We start from the raw sequence: 18,199 nt of genomic DNA on the forward strand, positions 1-18,199 counted from the left end.
GTATTTGGATTTACACCAATACTCAAATCTAATTTGTATTTGAGTGACAATACTATGTACATTTACTTAGCAATTTGGAAGGCATCAAGAGTTACCACCATATGGAAGATGCTCCAACATATAACAAGGAAGTATGCTCTACTCTGTTCATAGAAGCCTTATTTATAATATCCAGAAGCTGGAAGGAACCCAGATGTCCTTCAACAGAGGAATAGATACAAAAAATGTGGTACATTTACACAATGGAATATTACTCAGCTGTTAAAAATGTTGAATTTGAGAAATTCTTAGGTAAATGGATAGAACTAGAAAATATCATCCTGAGTGAGTTAACCCAATCACAAAAGAACACACATGGTATGCACTCACTGATAAGTGGATATTAGCCTAAAAGCTCACAATACCTAAGATACAACTCACAGACCACATGAAGTTCATGAAGAAGGAAGACCAAAGTTTAGGTGCTTCGGTCCTTTTTAGATGGAGTAACAAAATATTCATTAGAGCAAATATGGAGACAAAGTGTGGGACAGAAACTGAAGAAGGGGTGGTCTGGAGACTGTTCCACCTGGGTATTCATCCCATGTGCGGTCACCAAAGGTAAACTCTGATGTAGATGCCAAGAAGTGAATGCTGACAGGAGCCTGATATTGCTGTCTCCTTTGGAGGTCTGTCAGAGCCAGATATATAACAGAGATGGATGCTCACAGCTAACGGTTGAACTGATCATGGGGTTCCCAATGGAGGAATTAGAAGACTGAAGGAGCCTCTTCCAGCCTGAGGCCTGGGTCGGACCTCTGCCCGGCCAGCTTGTGAGTGCACCCCGGATTCCGCCAGACACATTCTGGGGGATCCATAGAACCCATAGCCAGCCCTAGCACTCCCCCTTCCGCCGCGCGCCCCTCTTCCAGCCTGAGGCCTGCTGGTGAGTGCACCCTGGTTACCACTGCCAGACACATTCTGGGGTCTCCACAGATCCCACAAACAGCTTTAGGTAGGAAAACCCACATACTACCCTGAGCTCATAGCTGGGTGCCCTGAGTGCTCAGAATCCAGCAGATTACCCCACCCCCCCCCCCGCCCCTGCCGGCTAGCACCCCCCTTCTGCCCATCTCCCGGGTCTGAGGCCTGGACCAGACCTCTGACAGCTCTATAGTTCTGTGGACCCCAGATTCTGCCTCCTGAGACATACAGGAAGGTCCACTCAACCCAGAGCCACAGAGGAACAACTGAACTCAGAGTGTCAGACAACATATCCTGAGATATCCAAGAGGAGACATGGCACCCAGAACAACAGACAACTAGCTGGACTACTACCTTGGAGGCACCATATCCTGAGGCATCCTAGAGATACCACAGTAATCAGTGCAGCTGGAAAAAATCACAGAGACATCTGGACCCCTAGAAGACCAAACACAAGCGAGACAACTGGAAAGGCAGGCTTCAATCAGAGACAGAAGTACAGGTAGCACTAGATTTAACCAGATGGCAAAAGGCAGGCACAAGAACATAAGCAACAGAAACCAAAGTTACATGGCATCATCAGAACCCAGTTCCCCCATCATAGCAAGCCCTGAACACCCCATCACACCAGAAAAGCAGGATTCAGAATTAAAATCACTTCTCATGATGACGATAGAGGACTTTAAGAAAGACATAAATAACACTCTCAAAGAACAGATAGAAACCCTTAAAGAGGAAACACAAAAATCCCTTAAGGAACTGCAAGAAAATGCAACCAAACGGGAGAAGGAATTAAACAAAACCATGCAGGATCTAAAAATGGAAGTAGAAACAATAAAGAAATCACAAAGAGAGAATACCCTGGAGATAGAAAACTTAAAAAAACGATCAGGAGTCATAGACACAAGTATTACCAACAGAATACAGGAGATGGAAGAGAGAATCTCATGTGCAGAAGATACCATGGAAAACATTGACACAACTGTCAAAGAAAATGCAAAATACAAAAAGCTACTAACCCAAAATATACAAGAAATCCAAGACACAATGAGAAGGCCAAACCTAAGGATAATAGGAATAGATGAGGGGGAAGACTCCCAACTTAAAGGACCAGTAAATATCCTCAACAAAATTATAGAGGAAAACTTCCCTAACCTAAAGAAAGAGCTGTCCATAAATATAAAAGAAGCCTACAGAACTCCAAATAGTTTAGACCAGAAAAGAAATACTTCCCGCCACATAATAGTCAAAACATCAAATGTACAAAACAAAGAAAAAATACTAAAAGCAGTAAGGGAAAAGGGCAAAGTAACATATAAAGGCAGACCTATAAGAATTACACCAGACTTCCCACCAGAGACCATAAAAGCCAGAAGATCCTGGACAGATATCATACAGACCATAAAGAACATAAATGTCAGCCCAGACTACTATACCCAACAAAACTGTCAATCATTATTGATGGAGAAACCAAAATATTCCATGACAAATCCAAATTTACACAGTATCTCAACACAAACCCAGCACTTCAAAGGATAATTGGTGGAAAATTCCATCACAAGGAGGGAAACTACAACCTAGAAAAAGCAGGAAAGTAATCTTCCAAAAAACTGTAAAAGAAGGTAGCTACACAAACATATATCCACTACCAATAACAAAAATAAGAGGAAACAACACTCATTTTTCCTTAATATCTCTTAATATCAATGGACTCAATTTTCCAGTAAAAAGACATAGACTATCAGACTGGATACGTAAACAGGACCCAACATTTTGCTGCATTCAGGAAATGGACCTCTGTGGAAAGGACAGACACTACCTCAGAGTAAAAGTTGGAAAACAATCTTCCAAGCAAATGGTCCCAAGAAACAAGCTGGAGTAGCGATTCTAATATCAAATAAAATCAGTTTTCAACCAGAAGTAATCAAAAAAGATAAAGAAGGACACTTCATATTCATCAAAGGAAAATTGTACCAAGAGGAACTCACAATTCTCAACATCTATGCCCCAAATGTAAGGGCACCCACATACATAAAAGACACTTTACTAAAGCTTAAAGCATACATTGCACCCTACACAATAATAGTGGGAGATTTCAACAACCCACTCTCAGCTATGGACAGATCATGGAAACAGAAACTAAATCGAGACACAATGAAACTAACAGAAGTTATGAACCAATTGGACCTAACTGACATCTATAGAACATTTCATCCTAAAAAAAAAAGAATATACCTTCTTCTCAGCACCTCATGGTACCTTCTCCAAAATAGACCATATAATTGGTCACAAAACAGGCCTCAACAGGTACAAAAAGATTGAAATAATCCCTAGTACCTTATCAGACCATCATGGATTAAGACTTGTCTTTGACATGGACAAAAACAACAGAAAACCGACATACACTTGGCAACTGAACAATGCTCTACTCAATGATAACTTGGTCAAGGAAGAAATTAAGAAAGAAATTAAAGACTTTTTAGATTTAAATGAAAATGAGGACACATCATATCAAAACATGTGGGACTCATTAAAAGCAGTACTAAGAGGAAAATCATAGCTCTAAGTGCTCACAAAAAGAAAGTGGAAAGAGCATACGTTAACAACTTGACAGCAAACCTGAAAGCATTAGAACAAAAAGAAGCTAGTATACCCAAGAGGAGTAGACGGCAGGAAATAATCAAACTCAGGGCTGAAATCAACCAAGTCGAAACAAAAAGAACTATACAAAATATCAACAAAACCAGGAGCTGGTTCTTTGAGAAAATCAACAAGATAAACAAACCCTTAGCCAGACTAACCAAAGGGCACAGAGACAGCATTCAAATTAATAAAATCAGAACTGAAAAGGGACACATAACAACAGAAACAGAGGAAATCAAAAAAAATTATCAGATCCTACTACAAAGGCCTATACTCAACAAAATTGGAAAATCTGGAGGAAATGGACAATTTTCTAGATAGATACTAGGTATCAAAGTTAAACGAGGAGCAGATAAACCACCTAAACAGTCCCATAACGCCTAAAGAAATAGACACAGTCATTAAAAATCTTCCCACCAAAAAATGTCCGGGGCCAGATGGTTTCAGTGCAGAATTCTTTCAGACCTTCAAGGAAGACCTAATACCAATCCTCTTCAAGCTATTCCATCGAATAGAAACAGAAGGAACACTACCCAATTCATTCTATGAAGCTACCATTACACTCATACCTAAACCACAGAAAGACCCAACAAAGAAAGAGAACTACAGACCAATCTCTCTTATGAATATTGATGCAAAAATACTTAATAAAATTCTCGAAAACAGAATCCAACAACACATCAAAACAATTATCCATCAAGATCAAGTAGGCTTTATCCCAGGAATGCAGGGATGGTTCAATATTCGGAAATCCATCAATGTAATCCACTACATAAATAAACTCAAAGAGAAAAACCACATGGTCATCTCACTAGACACTGAGAAAGCATTTGATAAAATTCAACATCCCTTCATGTTAAAAGTCTTGGAAAGATCAGGAATTCAAGGCCCATATCTAAACACAGTAAAAGCAATATACAGCAAGCCAGTAGCCAACATCAAACTAAATGGAGAGAAACTTGAAGCAATCCCACTAAGATCAGGGACTAGGCAAGGCTGCCCACTCTCACCTTACCTATTCAATATAGTACTGGAAGTTTTAGCTAGAGCAATTAGACAACAAAAGGAAGTCAAAGGGATACAGATAGGAAAGGAAGAAGTTAAAATTTCACTATTTGCAGATGATATGATAGTATACTTAAGTGAACCTAAAACTTCCACCAGAGAACTCCTAAACCTGATAAACAACTTTAGCAATGTGGCTGGATATAAAATCAACTCAAACAAATCAGTAGCCTTCCTCTATTCAAAGGATAAACAGGCAGAGAAAGAAATTAGGGAAATGACACCCTTCACAATAGCCACAAATAAAATAAAATATCTTGGAGTGAATCTAACCAAGCAAGTGAAAGATCTGTATGACAAGAACTTCAAGTCTCTGAAGAAAGAAATTGAAGAAGATCTCAGAAGATGGAAAGATCTCCCATGCTCCTGGGTTGGCAGGATTAACTTAGTAAAAATGGCTATCCTGCCAAAAGCAATCTACAGATTCAATGCAATACCCATCAAAATTCCAAATCAATTCTTCATAGAGATAGAAAGAGCAATTTACAAATTCATTTGGAATAACAAAAAAACCTAGGATAGCGAGAACTATTCTCAACAATAAAGGAACCTCTGGGGGAATCACCATTCCGGACCTCAAACTGTACTACAGAGCAGTAGTGATAAAAACTGCATGGTATTGGTACAGAGACAGACAGGATGATCAATGGAATAGAATTGAAGACTCAGAAATGAATCCGTACACCTATGGTCACTTGATCTTTGACAAAGGAGCTAAATCCATCCAGTGGAAAAAGGACAGCATTTTCAACAAGTGTGCTGGCTCAACTGGAGGTCAACATGTAGAAGAATGCAAATTAATCCATTCTTATCCCCTTGCACAAAGCTCAACTCCAAGTGGATAAAGGACCTTCACATAAAGCCAGATACACTGAAACTATTAGAAGAGAAGTTGGGGAAGACCCTCGAATACCTAGGCACAGGGGAAAAGTTCCTGAACAGAACACCAATGGCTTATGCTCTAAGATCAAGAATCAACAAATGGGACCTCATCAAATTGCAAAGCTTCTGTAAGGCAAAGGACACTGTCAACATGACAAAACGGCAACCAACAGATTGGGAAAAGATCATTACCAATCCTACATCCGATAGGGGGCTAATATCAAATATTTACAAAGAACTAAGAAATTAGACGCCAAACAACAAAATAACCCTATTAAAAATGGGGTACAGAGCTAAACAAAGAATTCTCAACTGAGGAAACTCGCATGGCCAAGAAGCACCTTAAGAAATGCTCAACATCCTTAGTCATCAGGGAAATGCAAATCAAAACAACACTGAAATACCACCTCACACCAGTCAGAATGGCTAAGATCAAAAACTCAAGTGATAGTAGATGCTGGCGAGGATGTGAAGAAAGAAGAACACTCCTGCATTGTTGGTGGTGTTGCAAACTGGTACAACCACTTTGAAAGTCAGTCTGGCGGTTCCTCAGATAATTGGATATAGCACTACCTGAGGACCCAGCTATACCACTCCTGGGCATATACCCAGAAAATGCCCCAACAAATAACAAAGACATATGCTCCACTATGTTTCTAGCAGCCTTATTTATAATAGCCAGAAGCTGGAAAGAACCCAGATGCCCTTCAACAGAGGAATGGATACAAAAAATGTGGAACATTTACACAATGGAATATTACTCAGCTATTAAAAATAATGAATTTGGAAAATTCTTAGGTAAATGGATGGAACTAGAAAATATCATCCTGAGTGAGGTAACCCAATCACAAAAGAACACACATGGTATTTACTCACTGATAAGCGGAGATTAGCCCAAAAATCTGAAACAACAAAGATTCAACTACCAAACGACATGAAGCTCATGAAGAAGAAAGAACAAGTGAGGATGCCTAGGTCTTTCTTAGAAGGAGTAACTAAATACCCAAGGGAGCAAATATGGAGACAAAGTGTGGGACAGAACCTGAAGTGGGGGTTGTAGGGAGACCATTCCATCTGGGTATTCATTCCATGGGCAATCACCAAAAATAGATGCTGATAGGGATGTCAGGACGGGAAAGCTGACAGCAGCCTGATAAGGCTGTCTCCTTAGATGTCCCCCAGAGTCGGACATACCCAGAGACAGATACCCACAGCTATCCATTAATCTGATCAAAGGTTCCCAATGGAGAAGTTAGAGAGTAAATTGAAGGAACCGTGAACCTTAAGGGCTGGTGGCCCCGTGAGGAGAGCAACAATACCAACCAGCCAGAGCTCCCCAGGGTCTAAACCACCAGCCTAGGAGCACATAGGGAGAGACACATGACTCCAGCTGTATATGTAGGGGAGGATGGCCTTGTTGGGCATAGGTGGGAGACAAGATCATTGGTACCCTGAAGGCTGAGCACTGGGGGGGGGGGGGAATCTGAGGGTGTGGAGGGGGCCTGGGGGTAGGTGGGTAAACACCTTCATAGAGGCAGGAGGAGGGGGGATGGGATAAGGGGTTCCTGGGTGGTGGGGGAAATATGGTAAGGGGATAAAATTTGAAATGTAAATATTATATCCAATAAAAGAGGGGAAAAAATAGAAAAGCAGTTAGAACCAACATTCTTAATAAAATTTCAGCCCTCTTAAAAAAAAATACCTTGATACTAAAATTTGTTTTGAGAATTGTATATTGCAGAATGATCAGCCTTGGTGTATCTACTCAACAAGCAAGCTGGGCAGACCTGCTCAAACCTCTGAGGTCCCGGAATTCCATCTGGAGGCAGCGAAGACACAGCATCAGAGGATTGTCAACTTGCTCTCCCCCCCCCCACTCCTCTTCTAATATCTCAATGCCCATAATCAGCTTGAAGAAGCTAATGATGAGTCAGCGCCCCTATTCCCTGGGCTTGGGGACTAAGGTGGTAAATGTTGGGCTGTCTCTCTAGGGAAAAGTAGTGGTTTTGTCGGAATAGAGAGGATTAGCGAGGGTTTATTGCATAGCCATAACCTATTAGTAGAAATCTGTATAATTAATATCAAGATGAAGATATAAATTCTTAAATGGCACCAATTTACTTTGTTTATAAATTTTAAGATTTTCATTGGCATGAGCTTCTTAGTGATATAAGAGTGAGATGAATATTGTTACTCCCATAGGCATTGTACCAGTATAACACACTTAGGAATACAAAGCTTAGACCCAGTCCTTCTTTAACTTTTTTAACTGATTTGAGATGGTCAGCCTGTGAGTTAAGGGACTATAGCAAAGTCATGGCTTGGAGTTTACTATAAGGGTATTCTCTATGTTTTATTTAGAAATAGGTGAGTGGAGTTAACAGGCAACAGTCCAGATTACCTTACATGGATAGCTGGTTTTCAAAACATCAGAAATCCTTAGAATTGACATGACAAACATTTCAGTATTAATGTTCATTTTCATTAGAGACCTGTCTGCTCCGGACAGCTTCCTATATTGAATTCTAAGAAGAAATTGAGCATCCTTGGAGTTACTCCAGTTGTGGTGAGACAGCCACTAAGCAAGAATTGCCACTTCCCTTCTACAGACAAATTACTGTCCAGAAAAGGACATACTTGCAGAATAGTCGACTGATTATATCTGCCTAGACAGAGTAATCAGCCCTTAATAATTCTGCAGCACTAAGGTCTGTCAGGTGATCCTGGGCCAGAAGGCAGAAGAACAGATGCTCCAATGTTTTGAAGTAGAGCGAGTGTCCAGGTGTTCAGAGGTCTCTATAAATTGGCTAAGTTTTAGAAACTATGATTTGTGCTTCCCACAATTATAGTTAACTCAGTCATTCTGGATTTCTGATGGGGTTGAAAACATATAGCTATTGACCTTAAGAGAAATGATTTGAGTGGATGGTCGTCAGCTGACATTCATCTTAAAACCAGGTTCAGAACTAAATGTTTTAGTTAGAATAGATGACAGAGGAGCTGGTTAGTCAACAAAAGAATGGACTGGGTATTAGGACTATCCTGTACCTCACTGGTACAAATTGGCATAATTATGCTCTAATTGTATTTTGAGAGAAAAGTTTCATTTTAACAGGAAGGGTGATGTGTAGGAGGAGCTAAGGTAGGAGGAGTACTGAGAGGAAGAAAAGGAGTAAGAAGAGGAGAAGAAGAAAGAGAGGAGAAGCTAGGTGATGAAAGAGAGAAAGAGGGGGGAGACAGGGATCCAAATATTCAAGTATCTCCACCAGTCAAAGATAGTTGTTATATCTAGGTTGATCAGTGGGTTACACCTCTGATTGAACAATTCCAAGCTTATAAAGCCTATGATTAACATTATTTTTAAAAAATGTATAAATGCAAAAAGGAAAAGGAGGCATGGGATACGGGTTTCCTAAGGGGGGTGGGGGTGGGGAATGGGGAAAGGGGATGCCATCTGAAGTGTAACTAAAATATCTAAAAAAAAAAACAAACAAAAAAAACCACACACACACACACACACACACACACACACACACACACACACACACACACACACAAAGAAGACTGAAGGAGCTGAAGGGGTTTGTGGCCCCATGGGGAGAACAAGGATATCAACCAAGCAGAACTCCCAAGGTTTAAACCACCAGCCTGGGAGCACATAGAAAGGAACCATGGCTCCAGCTGTATATGTAGGTGAAGATGGCCTTGTCGGGCATAGGTGGCAGAGGAGGAAGCCTTTGGTGGAGTGAAGGCTGGAGTTTGTGGAGGAATTCGTGGGCAGAGAGGCGGGAGTGGGTGGGTGGTTTGGGGCACACCTTCACAGAAGCAGGAGAAAGGGGGATGGGATAAGGGGTTTCTGCGTGGAGGGAAATGGGGAAAGGGGATAATATCTGAAATGTAAATAAAATATCTAATAAAATAATTTAAAAAAAAGAGTGGTATATGGGAGCATTTGGACGGAATAGCAAAGAGGGAAATGATATAATTATGATCTAAAAACAAAAGATATAATCAACCAAAAAGACAAAGATATTGTGATTTAGACAAGTAATATCAATGTAAGACTTAATATTTTAAGGAATTTCTTTGGTAGCATGGACTCCTAAATTCAGTTTTCAGAGACTATATGGATGATCGTTTTTATGGTTGTGTTTTCAAACAGACTTAATACTGTTTGTTCCTACTCCCTCTCCGCTTTTAGCAAGTAATTTATCTGGTCAACTTCAAAGTAGAAAGGCTCTACCACATCATGGTTTATCAACTCACACATCTTATAGGCAAACATGTTTCTCTTCTTCCCTGTGAATAGGTTGTCCGCCAAGCCACCTCATCACTGCACACCATGAGTTTGCCAGTCAGATGGGAGTCTATCCTTCCAGTAATCAAAATTTCAGTTTCTTTTCTAGTAAAAACTTTACTGGTGAGTATTTATGGGGGAATTGTTTTTCTCCATAGTCTCCAATTTTCTCTCTTAATGGCTCAACAATTTTTTCAATCTTGCTTTCAATCTTTAGGTCATCATTGTTGTGGTTAGACCTCCTGGTAATGAAACTGAACTAAACAGAAGTGGCATAGGCCAGCAGCAAGCAGCTCAGCTGCAGCTTCATCCTCATGCTGTGGACTAAAGAAACCAGATGCGGCAGCCCCTTGCTCAACAAGCCAAGGGACCTACATGGGCCAGGGCATGATGTTTCCTTGCAATACCTCTCCCAGTAGCTCCTTTTCTGCTTTTATATCACATGTATTCTAATAGCCATAGTATTCTTCAACATTTCCTCACCTCCAATTGTTCTGTTTCTAATTTTGTGAGTGCCCTCACACATACACACACACACACACACACACACACACACACACTACCTGAGCAAACTTAAATGGTTCTAAAAGAAAAACATTTGCCATTTATTTGTTCTGTGGGTTTGCACTTAAAAACATTTATACATTTTGGGTTACCTGATGAATTACATTGTTATAAAATAACTTATATTACTTTCTCTAAATTACATCTGCCTTGTACAATGTTTTAAAATGTTTAAGATGTTATTGGTTTAGATATGACAGGTGACGTCGTAAATTACGAGAAAAACAGACTATTGGAGAATATTATATTAAACCAAATTGTATTTTAAATTATACATCTTTGTTTAGGAGGATGAGTTCATTGTCATTGAAATAGTATCTGTTCTAAATAATATCCATTCTTATTATTCTGAACTGTTCCCTTGACATCTGTTACTCTTTGAAAATGGCTTATGTGTAAAACAAAGCCTTTAAAGGCTTTTTTTTTTTAATTTTAAAATAATTACTTTTGTCCCAATAGGAATGTTGCTTTGTTTCTTCTTTAACTTTCAATACATGTGCAGCTTTCTGAAATATTGTAGTTTTATGCAAAGAAAAGCTTTTAATTTATTTATGCAAAGACATAATTTTTAAATGCATTTTACATTTATTTATCTTTTAATAGGTTTGGATGAAATAATGTCAGTCATTAGAATTTTTGACTATAATAAAATTTACCATAATAAAATTTCAGGACAGTATTAACAACAGAGAAAATGCGTATCCTCAGATCCACCCCATTGTGTCTTCAGGTTATCAACCAACATTAAATGCTTTAAACTACTGCTGTTCATATCATAATTATCTTGATATGCTACCATAATCTATCTAAATGTCTGTAATTCTTCACCATTGTCATAAGAATATAGACATGTGTAAGAATTTTGTCATTCTCTACCTAGAAATGTGTAATAGTGTGAATTATGTAAAAAACTAACTCCTATCCTTTCAGAAGTTGAAAACATCCGCATTCATTGTAAAGAAAACTTTGAACATTGAATAAAACATGATTTAGTTACAGCCCAGTTGTTCCTTTCCACTATTTAATTTACTTCAATTATGTCACTTGCATTAAGGTAAATAGTGTAATTTATTAAAAATGTCAAACTTCACATTTCACTTCCTTGATTGATTTCAGCTATTTAGAAATCGGGGCATTGTACTCTGTGCCGCGTCTCAGCAAACACCACAGCTTGCAGCACTGTTACTCTCTCCAGTCTTTAGATCTGAACTAAGGCAGTGACATTTTAATGTATTTTCTTTTTATCTGAATATCTATGCTTATTTTAAAGTTCAACAAATGTTGTTTCCTTTAATGCCATTGTTTCCTTGACCTCAGTATTTCTAGTGTTCTTTTTGATTAAGGATACAATAAATCACTCCAAGTAACATTTTTAACCAAGAGTTTCAGTTAGTGACAAACACAGAAGGCATGAAAACAAATTAGAGTCCAGCAAATGTTGTAGTAAACTACACTCTATGAACTCTCCATGATCTGATACTGAGTTATTTCTAAGCAAAATAATTATTATATAATCCAAAAATAAAGCAGAGACTATGGCCAAATTTTGATGACTGAAAGATAACACAACTAAATTTGCTTTCTTATGTAGTATCAAATATTTACAGAAGAAATCAAGTATATAAAAATACTGGACTCAGTGTATGATAGTATACAAATTGACATAGTTCATTTGTTATAGCAATAACTATATATTTTTGAATACACAAAATCATAAATATTTATAATATTGTTTATATATTTAAATGTTTTAGGTTTGAGGTGGGATCTTGCTATGTAGCTCAGGCAAGGCTAAAATTTGCAATCCTCTATGTCATCATTTTGACTGCTGCATTTTCATGTCTCTGCACTTATGCCCAGCTTAGAAAATATTGGTTTAGTTCCAGCTTCCTATAGGTGTTTGAGCAGACTATTATAACTGACACGAAATATGCTACTCACAGATAAAAGTGAGCTATTTGAATTAAAGAATAATATTTCTGTATGCAATGCCTCTAAATAGACCTGAGTAAGTTTGATAGAATTGAATCTTTTGATTATTGTGTTTTTCTAGCTGCATACAACACACACACTACAACACACACACACACACATACACTGTAAATGTGTGCATGTGCATGTATATAGTTTTTATCAATAATTATTTGAAAAATTGAAAATGATTAGATTCTTCAATTTGGAAGATGATACTGTCATAGCAAAAATACCTTTAAAGGTGATTATTTAACTTCTTCAATCTTAAAACTCTGGCAACATAAATTACCCTTATCTAAGATTCATCATTTAGATAAATTATCTCCAGTTGCTGCTCTTCTGTGGTGTGTTTTTCTTCTAGAATACTCTTTGATTAAGAAAAATGAAATAAGATTAAAAGACAAAATTTGTTCTCATTATCTCAAATAATGTCTTCCTCGTTTTCCCAAATAAATATCATTGCATGTACTATGGGTTAGTTTTCTCGGCATATCTTTCTCAGTCTTTTTCTCTTTTGTCTGAGGAAGAGAAAATGAATGATCCAAATTCCCAAGAGGAAAAACTTCTATAAGATTCCATTTTCTTCTCAGAGGAATGGAAGCTTAAATCTCTGTCATCTAAGAAGAATTATGTCCTTAGGTTTCTCATCACTCATACTTCCTGCCTGGCTTCCAGATTTAGTATTTGGAAATTCACTCATTATATCATTCTCTTAAGAACAAGGATAAATTATAATAAATTGAAACAGGGAAGGAAACCCACCATCTATGTATATGGATTCAATGTGAATTGAATGTTTTACGCATTTTTAAGGTATTTTGTTCCTCAACAACCCTCTGTGCAACTCTAGTAGTGAACAATCTCTTTTAAAAAGTGAGACAGTAATGAAGGGAATCACTGACCTGAATGTAACCACCAAGAAATGCAAGATAAATTAGAACTACTATCAAGAACTCTTATTCCATTTCAAAAGGAAATAGTATAGTAGTGAGGAAGTTATAGTGTGTGAAGCTTAGTTAATTCCAAGCTTTCTCTTGCCCATCGTCTTTCCCAATCCTATTAGCATGGCACAATTTCTGAAGAATCTCTATGTATATTCTATTTTTCTTGCCCTTCCACAGTGATATCTACCACATCATGTCTACACAAAAATATGAGGTGTTTAAGTATGCTTAACGATGCAGTGTAAAAAAAAAAAAAAAAAGGATGCAGTACAAGGGTGTGGGAGGAACAACTGTGTCAATATAAATTTTTCTGATTTCTTTATATTTATATTAAGTATCTAGGGAGTGTATTTTTTAATATCTCAAAAATCCTGTCTAAATGTGAGAAAAAAATTGAAATTTTTTATTCCGTTTTCCTCCTTGAGAGAGAAAAAATTCATTATACTAAACAGTAGAGATTTAGATCTTAGAAGATTTTATCCATACACAGATGTATGTGAAGACAGAGAACGAAGTCAACACAGGAGAGATAAGGAGAGGAAGAGAAGGAGAAATAAATTCACAAGGTAGTAGAATGGGAAGAAATGTCATGTCATCTGCCTTGATCGAGATTTCTTAAACCCTGAGAGAGACTGAAATTTTTCAGTGTGTACATGACTGACGAAACTAACTTTTGAGATTTTAATCAGCTGTTTAATTGGAGAGTGTACATAAGCAAAATACAGTTACAGTCCTGCGGTGGTTCGAATTAAGATTGCCTCCATAGGCTCATGTATTAGTCACCAAGAAGTATTACCATTAGAAAAGGATGAGAAGGAGTAATAGGTTTGCCTTCTAGGAGGAGTTGTGTCACTGAAGGTGGGCTTTGAGGTTTCAAGAGCCTACAGTGGGCCCAATGTCTCTTTAACTCTGCCTCTGGATCAGGAGGTAGCACTCAGCTACTCCTCAGTGCCTGCCTGCATGCTACTGTACTCCTTGCCATAATAATAATGAACTAAACCTCTGAAACTATAAGCAATGCCATGTCCTGATTAAATACTTCCTTTTACAACAGATGCCTTGGTCCTAGTGTCTTCACAGCAGTAGAGTAGTGACTAAAACAGATATTGGTAGCAGGGAGTGGTGTATTGCTGTGACAGGCCCTACCACGCTGCTTGTTGGAGGAATATAGAAGACTTTGGGAGGTAGGACTAGAAAAGTGTTTGGATACTTCAAGCATGATTAAAAAGCCATCCCAGTAACAGCAAGGCATACAGTGCTGAGGGCAATTTAAACTGTGAAAGCCCATATCAGCAACTTTCAGGGACAAAAAAATATATTAGTAAGTAGTCTAGAGACAATTTCTGTGATATTTTGGCAGAGAATCTGCCTGAAGCTTTATGGAGAGGTCGGTGTCTGTACTGGCTAGTTTGTGTGTCAACTTGACACAAGCTAAAGTTATCACAGAGAAAGGAACCTCCCTTAAGGACATGTCTCCATGAGATCCAGCTGTAAGGCATTTTCTCAGTTAGTGATCAAGCATGAACTGCCCATTGTGGGTGGTGCCATCCTTGGGCTGGTAGTTCTAGGTTCTATAAAAAAAGCAAACTGAGCAAGCCAGGGGAAGGAATACAGTAAGTAGCACCCCCTCCATCACCTCTGCATCACTCCTGCCTACAAGTTCCTGCCCTGCGTGAGCTCCTGTCCTGACTTCCTTTGGTAATGAACAGCAGTGTGGAAGCTTAAGCTGAATAACCCATTTCTCCCCAACTTGCTTCTTGGTCAGGATGTTTTGTGCAGAAATATAAACTCCAACTAAGACAGTGTCCTTAACCCTCCACTGGGTTTCCTGCCTGGCTACAGGAGATGGACACTTCAGGCTTGAATATCTCACTGGTAGGAGTCTCAGCTACAGTCACTCTTACAAACTCCATGTAGCCTCCTTCATCCCAGGTCTTTGGAATGTTCTAGAGATGCCTGTTTTCTTCATCTCCTGCTGCCCATTTCCCTTTACACTCCTAGCCCCCTTTGCCCATATCTTCTCACATCTGATTCCCCCACTCCCAGTTTGTCTCCCCATTACCCTTCCCACCAAATTCTCTCCCTCCATCCACTTCTAAAGATTGTTTTATTTTCACTCTTGAGTGAGAGTCAAACATTTACCCTTGGGCCTGCCTTGTTATTTAGCTTCTTTAGGTTTGAGGATTATAGCATGGGTATCCTGTACATCATGGATAATGTCCACTTAATAAGTAAGTACATACTATGCATGTCCTTTTGCATCTGGGTTATCTCACTCAGGATGTCATTTTCTAGAAAACTTTTAAGGCAAAATTTGTCCTATCTACAAGGAGAGCAGGGACAAAGACAGAGATTAGCCAACCAATGGCTGACACAACTTGAGACCCATCCTATAGATAAAAACTGATCCCTAACTCTTCTGAGAGGCTCCACCCAGTAACTAACTAAAACAGATGCAGAGACCCACAGACAAACCTTAGATGGAACTCTGTGAGTCTTGTGGAAAAGTTGTGGAAAGGATTGAGGGATCCTGACGGGATAAGGATTCCAAAAAAAGACCAACAGAATCTACTAACCTGGATCCTTGAGGGTTCCCAAAGACTGAAACACCAATAAAAAAAAAACATGCATGGGCTGAACCTAGGTCTACCCGCTCACACACACATACACATGTGTAGCAGATATGCAGCTTGATCTTCATGTGGGTCCCCCAACAACTGGAGCAAGGGCTGTCCCTGACTCAGTTGCCTACCTGTGGATCCTTTTCCTTTAACTGAACTGCTTAGTCTGGCCAGAGTGGAAGAGATTGTACCTAGTTCTTCAGTGTCTTGATGTGCCAGGGTGTTTTTATACTAAATTGGGGACTCCTCTTCTCAGAAGAGAAAGAGAGGAGGGGTGGTTGGAGAGACTGAAGGAGAGGAAGACGGGCAGGAAGAGGGGGTTGTGATCAGGATATATATTAAACAAACAAATACATTAATGAAAAAGATCTGACTAAATCTAAAATGAACACTCTTGGACTAATAGCATTGGCCATTAATTTCAACAGGAGATTTTAAGACAGCCTAGCATTGACTGTGTCACATGGTGAGTAGTGGTCCTTCTTATGCAGATCTACTATGAAGATGAACAAGAAGAGAAAGGAAAGATGAAAAATGTATAATTTGAAGAGAAAGGAAGAGTTGTAATTGAACAAAGTTCAGTGTTCAAGAATATAAAAATGTTACAGACAAGCCTGATACTAAATAGAATAAAGGAGGTTGTAATCTCAGGGCAAGAAGCCATGAGCTAATCTTCTACTTTATGCAATAGAACTAAATAAAACCTTAAGTACTAAAAGAAACTATTAACAACAGAATGATGATACAAATGTAATTGAAGAATGGAGACAAGTACAAGCCACATCAAAGGACTAGAATATGGTAGCTTTAACAGTTAGGTATACATTATATACCTATGGTCTTAAGTATAGAGTTAAGGATACCAGAAAGTTGCAGTGGATCTCTCTATATAGCAAAAGAGAAAAAACTTAGATCATTAATATTTGAGGACTATCCCTATAGGAAGACCCAGAAATGATACTACATGAACCTAAATGTGAAGCCTGCATTTTGGGGAGTACCATAAGGTATTGGACATTCCTGACATATCTTCCAAATAGAGTTGCAGACTGGGTATGGAATCAGCCCTAAACAGAGAAATATACTGAAGTCAACAAAGCTGAAAGGAGTTGGAGATCTGAAAAGTACAATGAAATCAGGCATGGAAATAGAGAATTTAGAATTTGTCTTCCTGGTTTTAGATTTTGTTTCATCCGGTATTTCCTGACTAGGCTCTCTTTCCTTACTCTTGGAACAATAATGCATATCCTGTGCCAGGCTGGAAGGATAAGATCTGCTTTTTCATTTTAATTTTACAGAGGCTTCCAGTAAATAGATTGCTTTGAGTCTCAGAAGCGACTTTGAACTTTGGACTTTTAAGGAATATTGAAACTGTGATAGACTATCGGGACTTTTAAAGTTGAACTGAATACATTTTTGTGTTATGATATGGCTACAAACTCATGATGGCCAGGGAGCAGAATGTAGTGTTTTGAATAAGAATGATCGCATAGGCTTAAATATTTGAATAGTTAGTCAGAAGGCAGTGGCACTATTTAAGGAAGATTAGAAGAATTAAGAGGTAAGGTCTTGTTAGAGGAATTGTGTCGCTGAAAGTGGGCCTTGAAATTTCAAGAACCTATACCAGCATCAGTGTCTCCTTTGCTCTGCCTATGGATATAGATGGAGCTCTCAAGCTACTGCTCCAGTGCCTGCCTGCATGTTTCCATGCTGCTCATGATGCTAGTGGACTACATTTTTGAAGCTGTAAGAAAGTTCCATATTAAATGCATTCTTTTACAAAAGTTACCTTGGCATAGTGGCTTATCACAGTGAAAGACAATCTTCAATGGTAAAGGACACATGGCAAGTCATTGAGATAAGATGTTCAAGTATGGTTTAAATGACAGGGTATAGTTATTTATTTTGAATAGTCTTTATGTTTCTATATTTTGTCATATTTACTATTATTATTGCTATCATTATTATTATGTAATTGAAGTCCTACATACTGTAAACTTGTTACTGTAATACAATCTACTTTTATCACAATGTAGCCCATAATTTGCCTGAAGCTCCAGCTCAGTCACCTATCTTTTACTGGTAGAATGCTTTGCTCTGTCACAGGATAAGTAGGCAGTGGTCAAATAGGTGTCCAAGATATTCAGTTGTGATAGGGATTTTTCTAGTCAGAATAATTCAAGTAAGCCACGGGTGAGACAAAAAAAAAAAAAAAAAAAAAAAAAAAAAAAAAAAAAAAAAGCCAC

Source organism: Arvicanthis niloticus, chromosome 15 (genome assembly GCF_011762505.2).
Source record: "Arvicanthis niloticus isolate mArvNil1 chromosome 15, mArvNil1.pat.X, whole genome shotgun sequence".
NCBI lineage: Eukaryota > Metazoa > Chordata > Mammalia > Rodentia > Muridae > Arvicanthis > Arvicanthis niloticus.